This window comes from Haliaeetus leucocephalus, unplaced genomic scaffold, assembly GCF_000737465.1.
Source record: "Haliaeetus leucocephalus isolate CR32 unplaced genomic scaffold, Haliaeetus_leucocephalus-4.0 Scaffold802, whole genome shotgun sequence".
In the NCBI taxonomy this organism is placed as follows: domain Eukaryota; kingdom Metazoa; phylum Chordata; class Aves; order Accipitriformes; family Accipitridae; genus Haliaeetus; species Haliaeetus leucocephalus.
In genome coordinates, this window is record NW_010973238.1 from 685,642 (window position 1) to 698,871 (window position 13,230).

Here is a 13,230-nt window from a genome sequence, read left to right on the forward strand (position 1 = left end):
CCCGCCCCAAATTCCTCCATCGATGGGTGCAGCTGAACGTCTCCTTTCCTTTCAGTCGTGCGTTTATTTTCTTGAGTATTTTTTTTGTCCCTGCCTCTAGAGTCGGTTGCTCTCTTTATTTTCGCCGTCCCTGTAGCGTGATTGCAGGCGTTCAAAAAGGGGGAAAGGTCGTAAAATCCTGCTCGCAGCTCCGCGTTTCTCTTTGTGCCCGTGCGAGGGCTCACCTGGCGGCATGTCCCTGAGGTCACGGTTGATAAAAAAAGTGAATCTGTGCATACAAGTTGCTGCCCCTACCTGCCTTCTCTTAGGACGTGCTGTCTGTGCTGCATAGCCTGCCAGATTAGTGTCTAAATTAACATGTATACAGGTGAAAGTTCTCTTCAGCCGTTCTAGCTCTTGGTTATATAGTATCACGAAGACTTGGGTACTAAGTCTCACTAAAAAGTGATTGCGTGTGTTTGCTTTGGTAAATATCAGTCTTAAAGAGCGAGGTGAATGAACTAAAAAGTACTGAAAATGTGAACTAACCGGATTAAGATTGTGAGATGGGGTTTTCTTTAGCAATCTAAATGAGTTGGGATGATGCTGTGTGATGATATATCTAGTGACTGGGTTATAAATTTGACATGCTCAGTGACCTTACTTAAGATTTCATGTTCTGTCTTATATTAGTAAAGCAGGTTAGAAAAACCAAAACTTACTTCTGAAGTTATTTAAGGGATGCAGATGAAAAACTCTTTTTGTTAACGTTTTGTCAACTTTCTTCCAATGCTGCTTCTGTTTCTTCACCATGTTTTTTGACCAGAGGTACTAAACGAGGTTTACAGGCTATGACTTCACGAAAGCTTTATCAGCATTAATTTCTCTCTCTGATGCTCAATCTTTTGTAAACTAGTGCATTTCTCAGCTAAGGCTCTTCACAGCCTTCAGCTGTATGTTACAGATTTTTAAAAGTTTAAATTTAAATTTTTAAAAAACCCATAGCTATGGGTTTTTACATATAGTCATTGAATTGTGCTGGGCTGTTAAGATGAAGTCATCTTGTATGTCAGGATGGAAGCTTTCATCTAGGCCTGAATTCAGCTGGGACATGAGCCTCTTACAAAGTTTTGAGTTGTGGCCTTCACTTTTTTGCTGTGGGAAGAACCTTCAAAATGTAAATCAGAAAACCTATTTATGGTGTAAAAATATCCTTGTTATTGTTTTAGTGTTAGAAATCACAGCAATATATCCAGTCCAAAACTTGTTAATGTAGCTTATGGTACAGGCTGTATTTTATTGCAGTGTACTTTATCATCTGAGCTAGGACAAGTAAACCCATGCAGATAATCTCAGTGCTAACTGTGCTGGTTTTACACTTGCAGCCCGATTTAGGAAGGTACTTGGGAATAGTACTTCCAAGATGTATGCTGTGTATAGTCCAGTTCATATCAACGGGGTCTTAAAAGTGTGTTTAGCAGACAACATGTTAAAGCTAAAATATTCCACGACAGATCAAAGATTACAAGAAGCAGTATGATGGCAGCTGATGCCCTTTTTTGGCATCACTATGCTAGTGAGCAGATACAGGGGAAACGGGGCCACTTTCTGCCCCTCCAAATGGTATGTTAAGTGCTATACTGAAACTGTTTCCTCCCCAAAACTATATAAGGTTATCTTTTATTTTAAAACTTACTCTAATAAATTGTGCCTGCTATGAATGCTGTACAAGATTACTAACAAAAAATGCCAATCTCTGGTTTAGTTGAAATATGAACTTGGCTCCTGTGTTTTCTACTATGAAATTAGTAACGTGAAATACTAAATTAGGTATGTTGTGCTCTCAATTATTGCTCTTCTGGCTTGGGTGTGAAATGACAGGGAACAAAGTCTCAATTTATATTGTATACTTGATAAGGAAAGTGTTGGATGCACTTGCGGTTAAATGCCATAGCAACTGTAATGTATTGTAGTGCTTAACATACAAGCTACTATGATTAAATAAGGTTACTTATCAATCAACAGACGTATACGTTATGCAGTTTAATACTGTGTGTTTCTTATCTTGCTTTGATTGCTAATACAGTGAGGATCTGCAGAAGCTTCTCCCTTGGGGGGCAGGGTAGAGGGCAAGCTGTGAGTGTGCAGAAGGAGATGTTACTTGCAACTGCAAAATCCATTTAAATTTGTACACATTTGTACACTGAAGGAAAGCAAAGCAGGCTCTGATGGTTTTGTTTTAGATCCACAGCTAATGTGTACGACTTGGGAGATGCTAGTTATTTACAAGTGCATTGTGCCATAAGGCTTGTTAAATGGAAAACAAGTGACTTAACTCTTAAAATCCTTCATTCTTTTCCTTGTTTTTCCTAATTCTTATCTTTCTGGATGATTGGATTAGGGAGTTGAAAACAGTAATATTCTTTTAATTATAGTAATAAAAGGGCAAACGAAGTATTCTTAGGATAGTGTTGTTACAGTCGGTCTTCCATTTTGATTTTGCAGCAGAGAGAATAATGTTTGAGAAATATTGATCACAACATAAAATAACAGCACAGGAAATAGAGGAAGATGTTGACTGAATAGACTGTACGTGAATGTTCTCTCATCTGGATTTGAAAACCCTTAAAGGCATTTAACTATTTTCCCTAGTGCAGTCATTTTTAACATAATCAAGTTTTGAGTAAAAATAAACTTAACAGAGTAGTACATTTACTGCTATGTTGTGGCTGTACTTTCTCAGCTTCGTAAGCAGAAAAGGCATGTTACCAGGCAAACCCCCATCTTAACGTCCTTCAGTTAAGCTCTGCTAAAAATGTTCATCCTTTGATACAGGCTTGCATCTTATTCGGAAGTTTTGTTGCTGGGGGTGAAGTGGTTAATCAGCGGCTATCCATGTCAGTGTCCCTTTCTAACCTATTTTTTGTTTTCAGTATTTCTGCATGTGAAACTAGGGGATGACCAGAGTGCAAACAAAGTTTTAGCCAAAATCCTCAGCACTTCCTAGGACTGCAGGACACTCTTTGAGCAATTAGTTAGTCATACAGTCGTGTTTGTTACTCTGAATTAATTTATCCAAATATATGCAGATGTTGTGGTGTGTCGTGTCCTGTCCCCCCTTCTCTTTCACTTAAGAGTTGTTTTGAGGGGTTTTGGTGTGAAGTTCTTTATGTGACTTTCCCTGTCTTTCAGTGATAGGGGATTATCAACCTCAGAGTCAGCTGGGACTGACTTTCAGACCAAGTCTGAAAGTTTCAAAACTACCTTTCAGACACAATAAAATGTGAATGGTTTTTGAGATTGTCTCCTCCTCCCCAAATGTGCGTTTTTGTTTTCTTCTGGGGGGGCGGGGCAGGACGGGACAGAAAGGCAACCTGTTAACAGACCATACTTTAAGCACACTGAAACAGTGATAAAAATATGATAGTGTTGAGCTTTAAATTTCCAGTGTGACTTGTTCTTCATCCAGTTGGTCAGTGGTAATTTGGTGAGGATGATAATCTGACAGTATAAAACAAATAATCTTTTTGGAAAGAAATGGTAAATGGGAATGTGATAGGGATGTTCCAATTTATATTCTGGGTTTTGGAAGCCCTTCTTGTCATCAGCCTCAATGTGAATGTGAAGTATTATCACTGCTGCAAATAACTGCCTATCAATAATAAAGATGAATGCAGCTGGAAGAAAACAATCTTGAAGCTCAAATCTTGCATTTCTTGGCCTGAATTTGACTGTGTTGTTACAAAGATATCTTTGTGTTACTGATGTGCTATAGAACAGTTATATTAGAAGTTAAGGTAGTCAACAGAAGAACGTTAAAGTGATACTGAAAAGAATATTTAAAACATTTGGCAGTAGTTTTTTCAAAATTCTACTCCCTTCTACTGTTTCACGGAAGAGTCCTACTTTTAGAGGATGGATAATTTAAAATGAAATACGAGAAGTATATTCATAAAGACTCGAAACAGGAAAAAAAATCAGGAATAGAATGATCTGCAAGGCATAGATATTTACATTAAAAGATGAAAATAAACAACTTGATGGGACTGGTTGCATAATATTTTCTTTCAAGACTGTCCGACATTACACAAAAAGGTAGCAAGGTAGCATTTGCATCCCTCTGTGAGGGTCAGATTGGTGATCTGGGGTGGACTGCTTAGTGGCAAGGATCAGAAACAGCCTGTAATTTTTTTCTGTTAACTATGGCATTGATCTGGAGAGAGTACCCTTTAATGATAGAGCAAGTATAGAGATTCATGTCACAGTTTATATGTGATTCTAGGGAGCACAGGTTGTGTATGGGTGTCGATATCTGGTAATTAACATGTTCTGGTCTGTGTGATAAGGAGAACAGGGAGCTGATACAAGTTAGCCCACACTAATATGTCCTCCTTAGTGCAAGGATCAGAGTAGAGAATTAGGGAATGTAATTGGTGGCTAGTTATCAGCTTCTTCCCTCTGGGGAGAAGGCTGAGGTAAGCATTTCCCTTCAGTCACTCAGACTTCTAGCACTTGCTTAACCTCATGTGGAAAGAGGAAAGGAGCAATTGGAGCTGCTTTTCCTGCTCTCCCCTGTGATGGGACAGGTGGTCGGCAAGCTGCGCCGTAGGAATCGGGTATGGGACAGCAGCTACTCGCTCTCTGTTCGTATCAGAACTGTCTTTAAGATTTATGGAAGATGAGAGGTAGCAACTTTTCCTGTTTGCCCAAAGTAATGGGATACTGGCTTAACAGTTGAAGAGTGCAGCTCAGGGACAGTTGCATTTTATAAATAAATACACATTTTCTTAACATAGCATAGTCCAGCCCACGGAAACAGATAGAGATAACTTGTGTTATTTTTTTTAGGCATGATTTATGGCTTATGAAATAAGGCTTATGTGTTCACAGTATCTGTATGTGGTTGCATCAGTCTGTTTCCTGTACCCCTACATGAGATTCTTGAACCTGTTGCCTGCCTTCCATCAAATTTGACAAATGGTAGAAGTCTTAAAGATGGCAAGTTTCTGCAAGTTTCTTAAAAATAGGTATTTTGCTAGAGTGAAGAGATCCTATATGCTGCTCCACTGAGGAAAAGACTGCGTCAGGAGGTCACATATGAGAGGTCAGACTCCCCCAAAGAGACATGACAGATGCCCCAGTTTCACAGATGGATTTATTGGTACTCTCGAGACCAGAAATACGTATTTATAGGACACCAGGCTCTGTTAGTTCAGAGAGCTCCCTGTTTAGGAGTGGGGATCTACAGCCCACAGAAGAGTTAATACTTACCAACTGAGTAGGTGTACAGCTCAACTTAAGTTGAAAACTAATATGTTGCCAACATAGTAATATTTTAAATGCTTTTTATGTTGTTGCTTTGTCGTAGCTTTCAGCTATGTTCTAAAAATGAAATTAACTGATCAATTTGATATTTAATAAAAATATTTTATGACATCTTGCTGTGGAATATTTCGGAGCATAATGTAGGTTGAAAGGGACTTCCTGATGTCATGTATTCCAGCCTCCTACTCAAAGCAGGGCTGATGTCAAAATTAGATCAAGTTGTTCAATTTATCCACTCAATATTTCAAAAAACTCCAGGGGTGGAGATTCCACAACATCTCTGGGCAGCTTCTGGTTCTAGTGTTAAACCAATTGCCCAGTGAAACTTTTGGCCTTAAAAACAGAGTTTCCCTTGCCACAACTTGTGACTGTTGCCTCTTGTCCTTTGTACTCTTTACCTCTGAGAAGAGTCTGAATCAGTTTTCTCTGTAATCCCCGTTTATGTAACTTAAAAGAGCAATTAGATGCTTTCCACCCCCCCTTTTTTTTCCACCTCCTAGCCTATACAAACCCAGTTTCCTCAATCTTTTTCTTGTATGATATGTCCTTCAGCCCCCTGTGCATCCTAATGGTTTTCTGCTGGGCTTGCTCCAGTACTGGGAGAGAGAAAAACTGGATGCAGTATTCCAGATGTGGCCTCACAACAGTAATCACTTTGGCTGACCTGCTGGTCACACACTTAATAATGCAGCCCAGTCCATGGTTAGCCTTCATTGCTGTGAGCAGGTGCTGCTAATGGATGAAGTTGGGTGGTGGTCTGGTAATCTAGAAAATACTTTTACTTGCACTTAAAGTGAAGTGTTTTAGGAACTTTTCAAATAATGTCTGAAAAAAACCCCAAACAAACCCTGCAACATTTTATTAAGTGATTTCAATTGTATTTGATTTTGATTTCCAAATTGCTCAAATGAAGTGTATGGAGCCATAAACATATTTTAGAATATAACTTTTCTTTTACTGTGTTGTAAGGTAAATTAAATAGTGTATGTGAAATGCAGCAAAGAGTAGTTTATTTCAGGTGATTTATCTGTGTAAAACCTAGATGCTATCAATTGCTAGGTCAGTTATTAAAGACAGTTGTTTGCTTGTTAATGAATCTCCTTTTCAGAAGGGAGCTTTGCTTTATTACGACTTTCAGGCATATAAAGAAGCTATTCTCAAACTCATCCTTTTGCAAGGTACATTAGAAGCCAAATATGCATTAGTTATCAGCTTTGGCCAGGTAGATTAATCAGATCCAAGTAGTACTAAATGTCATTAATTCAGATGGGGTTATTCGATGAGATGTTGGCACATAACTTTGGCAAGACGAGGTTTCCCATACCGCGTCGGTGTGCAGTAGGTCGGTTTCTGTTTCAGAGAGCATTCCTGCCTCCGCCCCTGTCTGCTGGTGAGAGCTAATGCGGAGCCAGCCCCGTGTCCCCCGCAGAAGGGACTGCACCCAGGCTCCCACCCGGGAGGCTGCTGGTGCCCTGGCAGCCCCTGCACGCTGGCTGAAGGAAGGGCTGCCCAGAGGTTGCTGTGTGCCTCCCCAGGCCCAGTTGCCTCTCAGCAGTGGATGAAATACTGATTTGTGTGTGTGTGTATAAAAAAATAAAAATAATATGTGGCTTGTAGAAAGGCTTTAATAGAAGTAGTGTTCTGTTAGGTTTGGGCAGAATCTTCACGACGGTCCAGTTTTTGGTGGAGTTGTGCATGAGTTTTTGCTATCTATGTTGCTTAGCAGTACCTAAAACCACAGCAACCTAAGTTCTATTAAGGGAAAATCTCTTCTCTTGGAAGTTCTTCTTTTGTATTTTAAGAGAATTTTCATAAAATACTGAAATACACTGTGGTGATTAGAATGCAAATGAGAGTTTTTGTTACATGGTAGACAGTAATTTGTCTATGTTGTCGGTATGTTTTAAGTACCAGCAACTTGCAATTAGGTTTACAGTTTATAATATGCAATTACTTCATTTTGCAGTTTTTCTTAAAATTAGCAGCTGTCACTGCAGTACCTTACTTCTCGCTTGTTTGGAGGGAAGGCACTTTGCTCCACCAAATATTGCTGATGTGTCCAGAATAAAACCTGAAGTCATTTGAGCACCGCAAATCAATACTCCCCAAATTGATTCAGTCCAGAATTTGCCCAATTTTATTGGGATTTGAATGGTGCAAAGTACCCCAAATGACATTCAGGCTGACTTTTTATATTGGATTTTTCTGAGGGTTTCATGAATGTGAAATATCTTCTTTTTAGTTACAGTAGCCAACATGTCTTAATGCTGATACCCTGTCTGAACAAAACACAAAACTGTTAATATGTTGAGGGGCTAGGGTTTACTGCTGGTATGTCTTTCTAAAAAGATGGAAAAAACGTGCAAAAAATGCCTTGTAAGTTGATACTGAAGGGAAGTAACTTCTGATAGTGGTAAGATGCACACTTGCTGCTAGTGGCTTGGGGTTTTTCTGTGTTTCGTTTTGTTTTGCAAGTGGAGTACTGAACTAACCATGGCAGCGTGGACAGTAGCAATGAGCCTGCTTTCTCTAGTGCTTTGTGATAGTTTTCATTTTGCACTGATGTTTCTATGGGTTTAGGAAAACCTCTGCTTCTAAGTATGCATAAATGATTTTCTTCAGAGATTTCTTTCTTTATTTTCTGCTGGAGTGAAATACTGTGAACTCTCTCTTAAGATTTAGATTGTGTGGAATCAATTAAATAAGCTAATTACTGAAAATTACAGTAATTGCTTGGATCTTGTGTTTTTTTCCTTTTTTCTAAAGCTGATTTTAGGAGGAGTATTTGGGATATAAGTTGAATTAGAAACTTATTAAACTAAAGAGTAAACCACCTTGGGGGTTTTGTTAATACCGTTACCACTCATGTCTCTCTGGTAGTGCTCTCCCTTCTCTCTAGGAAAGGGGAAATGTTTCCTACACACATTTATAGTGCCTGCTTTGCTGCTGGGGGGGTGGTGGTGGTTGTTTTCCAGGCTCTGGAGTAACGCTGGTTATGTAACTGACCTGCCGTCCCTGTCTTGGTGGCTTTTTGATGCCTCTTGAGAAGCCATAAGCACAGGAGGAGGAAGTCAGCACTTCATCAGCTCGTGTGTGGAGGTTTAGTTTTCATGACAGTTGGGCCCTAGACACTTAGGCTGTGGTTTCCATGACTGACTTGTGCTGATCTCAAGCTGTGCTGCTTCTAAAGGGGCAGCCTTTCCTTCCATGCCTTGGGTCGTGTCATTCCTTCCTCCACTCTTGTGCTGGTGTTTACACCCCTGTAGAGTTAGCTGTGTTGGAAAACTGATTTACCTGAAAAGTTACTTCATGAAAAATAAAATTTAAAGGTGGTAAGTTGATGTGACTGACACAAAACCCTGTAAGTGCTAGTGGTGATGCAAGAAGGGAATAGGAATATGCAGGTAAAGACTTCTTTACTGTTCCTGTTTGTAAGCTGTTTTGACTTTGAGCTGCTTCAGTTCTCTGAACTAGCACAAAGAAAGCCACCGCTCCAACCAAAAAAGTGAGAAAGGGGCAGGGTTGTCAGGCACAAAAAGGAGAGTGAACCACAACCACTCCTTTTAGTACACTGAGCTCTTAGGTTGTCTCAGGTGTCGTTGAGCTCTCACAATTTTACCCTGAAATTGATTCCCACAGGAATTGTCTTTAAGTTTATATAGAGAGAAGAAAGATAGTGGTATTTAATATCATAATATCTTATCAAAAGCAATAGATGCTTTTGGAATGAGGGGTTTATTTCGCAGATAGCCAGAGGGCCTTTAAACATAACAGTGAAGTTTGCCTAAATGTTAAATTTGGTGTAGATGCTGCCGAAGGAAATATGGGCAGCAGAGAACCTGTAAATCTAAAATGGGGAGGATAAGTGGGAAGGTAAGAAGTAGACAAAATACTAAGATGTAAGAGTTGTATATTTGCTGAAGACCAACTTCAGCTGAAGTGGCATAAAATATAGTAGGCATATATGATGATTTGAAGTCAGTGCTTCACAGCTAAAGGTATAGAAAGAAAAATACATACTGGAAGAGATTGAGAAATGTGATTTCTGCCCCCTCCCTCCCCCCCGGAACAACTAAGATTGATCAAAACGTCATTAAGTTAAATGACATCTTTAGCCAAACAATACAGAACCCTGGGTGAAATAGCTAATATTTTTCTAATACTAATGTTAAGGTGTAGTTCTAGAATTGTTGCTCTTCATGGTTCTGCTTAGTCAGTGCTAACAAAACACAAATCATCTGGTCTGCCACACCCGGGATTATGAATTGCCTGAGCTTCTGGCGAAAGTAATTTATTTAACAGATTCCATTTTGCAGGACTAGCTATTTGTTTTCAAAATACTAGGAGTGATCTAAGGAATTAAACTATTAAGTCATTATTATGTGCATAGTAAATAGTTTAAAATTGTAATGCTTTGGAAGGTTCCATCAGATTCTGCTTTTCAAATTCTGAAAAAATTGTGCCTTTGTAATCTATTAGAATTTTTAAAGTAGATACATGAAAACAAATCTCCTATAGGAGGTTACAAAAGTGCCTTGAGAATTTGTGGTGTGAAGGGCAATAACCTGTAGTAGATCAGAAACTGACGAAGAGTAAAATCACTTATGAGTAATTATTCACTTTTGTCATGGGAGTTGGCATAATTGTACCAGAAACCTTTAATATTAGGATTGATTTGGAATGTTATGAGAAAGATGACAGAAAAAGTAGGTGGTAAAGGTGAAGGTAATGCAGTTACATTTTGACCCAGTAAGCTTCAGAGCTTAACTAAAAGCGTGATAGGGCAGTCTGCAGTGATTACTTGGGCACCTTGCTATGGACTTGTGATAAAATAAAGGGCACTGATTTAGAAAGGATATTTATTTTCCCCCTTGTTGGAAAAGAAAAAAAAAAATCAACTTTATTAGAAATACAAACAAATATAGTTTGTTTAGGTATCTTCTATAATAAAAACAAAACAAAATCATAGCAGTGGTGAGCAACGTACAAGAAGGGTTAGGAATATGGGTAAACTCATGAGGAGTTTGTAATGTATGACAGTTGCTTTGCAGAGGGGTCATGATAAAAGGTTTAGAAACAGGGATTCATATTTTCTTCGCCCCAAAGCAATAATCTATCCACTGATACTAGAATCCTGACAAATGACAAACTGCTTAAAAAAAACCCAAACAACCCCAAAACAAACCCAAGATTTTCAAATAGCATGCAATTAGGAATTTTTCAGGTAGGCTCAGATTAATACTAATGCAAATTGGATCACATTTACTATACAGGTACTTTAATGTTCTCTTGTTGCTCAGTCTCCCTCTGCTGCCATTTTTGTGGCATGAGATGCAAGAAAATGGGGAGAAATTGTCAGTGAGTTTCAGTGTCTGTGGGCAGCCGTATGTCGCAGCACAGTACATATGCTATTTCTTTCCTTAGCAGAAACAAGACTTAAGATAAATCTGAGGTCATCCTGCAATTTGTAACTTGAGGTAGTTTTCTGACACACTTGACAAATGGTGGAGAATTCAGCAATCAGATAATTATGAGAAGAGGTCCATTTCTTAAACACTCAAACTTTTGGCAATTCAGTTTGTAATTCTTGTATCTAAGCTTACTCTGAAGCATCTCAATTTTGAATTCAAGATTTTTGGCCTCTTCTTTCATTCTAAGCTGTTAGTGCTTATGCATTTTTCCCAAAGACTGAGAAGATAATACGTACAGCTGTGTTTTAATAATCAATGGGGAGTGTCTGCAGCATGCCCATAGATAGTTCAAGAGTGCTGAATTACAACTTATTTGACTTTTGTCCCTCAGAGTAGGATAAAAAAGTATGTGGTGCTTGTGTTCTTAAAGTTGTTATAATCTTTTTGTGGCTTGAAAAGCAACTAGAGCCTCAAGGCTGAGTTGTGTTTTGTTTTTTAAGAATCTAATATTTAGGTAGCTCTCCATTTTCATGGATCTTCTAACTTTCCTATATGGTAGGCATTAGTCTGCAAAATTAAATCTTTAATGGAGAAAATTAGAAGCATTTTAAGATGCCCTTATTTGTATAGTTTATTTCCTGAATTCACAACTGAGAAGGCTGGGAGGTGTTCCATTATGGAGAACCTCTTTTAGAGAAAGCTAGTAAATCAAAATGAAAACTCTGAGCAAGACATGGGCAGTCTTTTCATAAACTGAGGTCTGTTAAAACAAGGCAAATATATCCTATTATGAATGGGCACCTATTCCTTTTAAAACCAGGTTCTGGAAGTTAGTGCTAATAAAAAAGGTCTAATGAATAATATACTTATTTATCTTCAAAAATATTATGAATAAATGGAACAAAGTAACAAATATTTCTAGTAAACATAGATGTTTACAGTTGGGGACAAAAAGTATATTCAGTGGTATAAAAATGACACATTACTGGATGTCCTCAAATCTGAAACTGTCTTTGACTACTTACTTTCTTTTTCCAGTCTTTCCTCTTTGGTAAAAGGATAACACAGCATAGCTGCTCCCTGTATTCCAATAATCTAGAATCAGAAACTAATTATTCTGAAGAATCTGAAAGGGTTAATATCTGATTATAAAAAAGAACCCCAAACAAACCCAAACAGCCCCTTCCACAAATCTGCACCCATAACACCACCTTCCCCCACCCGCAAAAATTGTTGAACAGGCTGTTATGGTACTGCTGGTTATTACTATATCATAATACTGTGTTATTTTACTTACAGCAGTCTTAAAAATAAGTTTAAGCTATTTGCATTGTAACTTGATAAATGTCAGCATGTTGTAGAAATGTCCACAATTGAGCTAAATGTAGACTGAATAAAAAGATTGAAGATCTTCACAGATCATCTTGTATGCTGGGAATTATTTTTGCCTTTCCTCTCCTGGTTGCAAGAAGAATTATTCAGTATTTCAGAAAGATTCTTATCCCTGGATATGCCCTTGGAATCTTGTTTCCACAGCAACACAAAGCTACTGATAAAACATCCCTTTTAAACTTCAAATCAGTCTTTTATTTAGAGTTGTAATTAGGATGTTTGCCAGTAGCGTTGTGTATTTTTATGTGTATGTATGCATATGCTGAAAGCAGCCTGTAAAACAGCCATAAGGTGAATAATCCTAGAAGTGTTGGAAGAATATCCCAGGATGGGGTAAGCCTTCAGGCAGCATGGCAGAGGACTGTACTGAGGATGGGGGTGCCGACAGAGTAGGCAGTTGTTTTTCAATGGTTATATGAAGAAATAGCCCTCTGTGGGATGTAACTATTGCCAGGAGCTGGCTCCTTTCCTCCCGGCAGCTGCAGCATGCTCTCACTTGTTCCAGTTCTGCTCCGAAATGAAACATGTGAAGAATAGAAATGGATGGAAGAACATGCAGCAGCCATTGTGGGTAGAAGGAGCTAAGCTTTGGCACTTGTCCCTATCTGTCTGGTGAAAACCTTTCCTTCCTTGAGAAGGAGTTGATGGGAGAGGGGCTACACGTTACAGGTTCATCTGAGCAATTAGCATGCTGTTCTTTGTAGGCCGCTCAGATACTGCAGTGCACTTTCTGGTTACCGCATTTGGAAGAGCCCTACCCTGGATTCCTTTTTAAAAAGGAAGTTAGTACCGAAGCAGTAGAAGGATAAAATACTGGCTTTAAAAGTTGTGTGGCACAGCTTCTTGGGTTATAAATGCTCATTTGTTTATTTTGTACAGCTGTGCAAGATGTTTTACTTAGTCAAAACTTTGTTATAGATTTACAAGATACTTTAATATTAGGAATGATAAACTGTACTGCTAGGGCTTGTATTGATTTTCGTGTGGTGTCTTTAAAAATATCTAAATAATGGTGCTATTGCAGGTTGTCACAGGATAGTAACCACAGCTCGAAATAGGAATAATGTTGTGTATACTAGAGTTGGGCAGTTGCAAAATCTATATTTAAATTTATCACATTACA

The 13,230-nt window shown here is 38.5% G+C and overlaps 1 protein-coding gene across 2 annotated transcripts in view; it reads left to right on the forward strand.

Moving 5' to 3' along the window:
- MAPK1 (mitogen-activated protein kinase 1) overlaps positions 1–13,230 on the forward strand; it is a 39,580-nt gene that overhangs the window by 468 nt on the left and 25,882 nt on the right. The window lies entirely within an intron of this gene.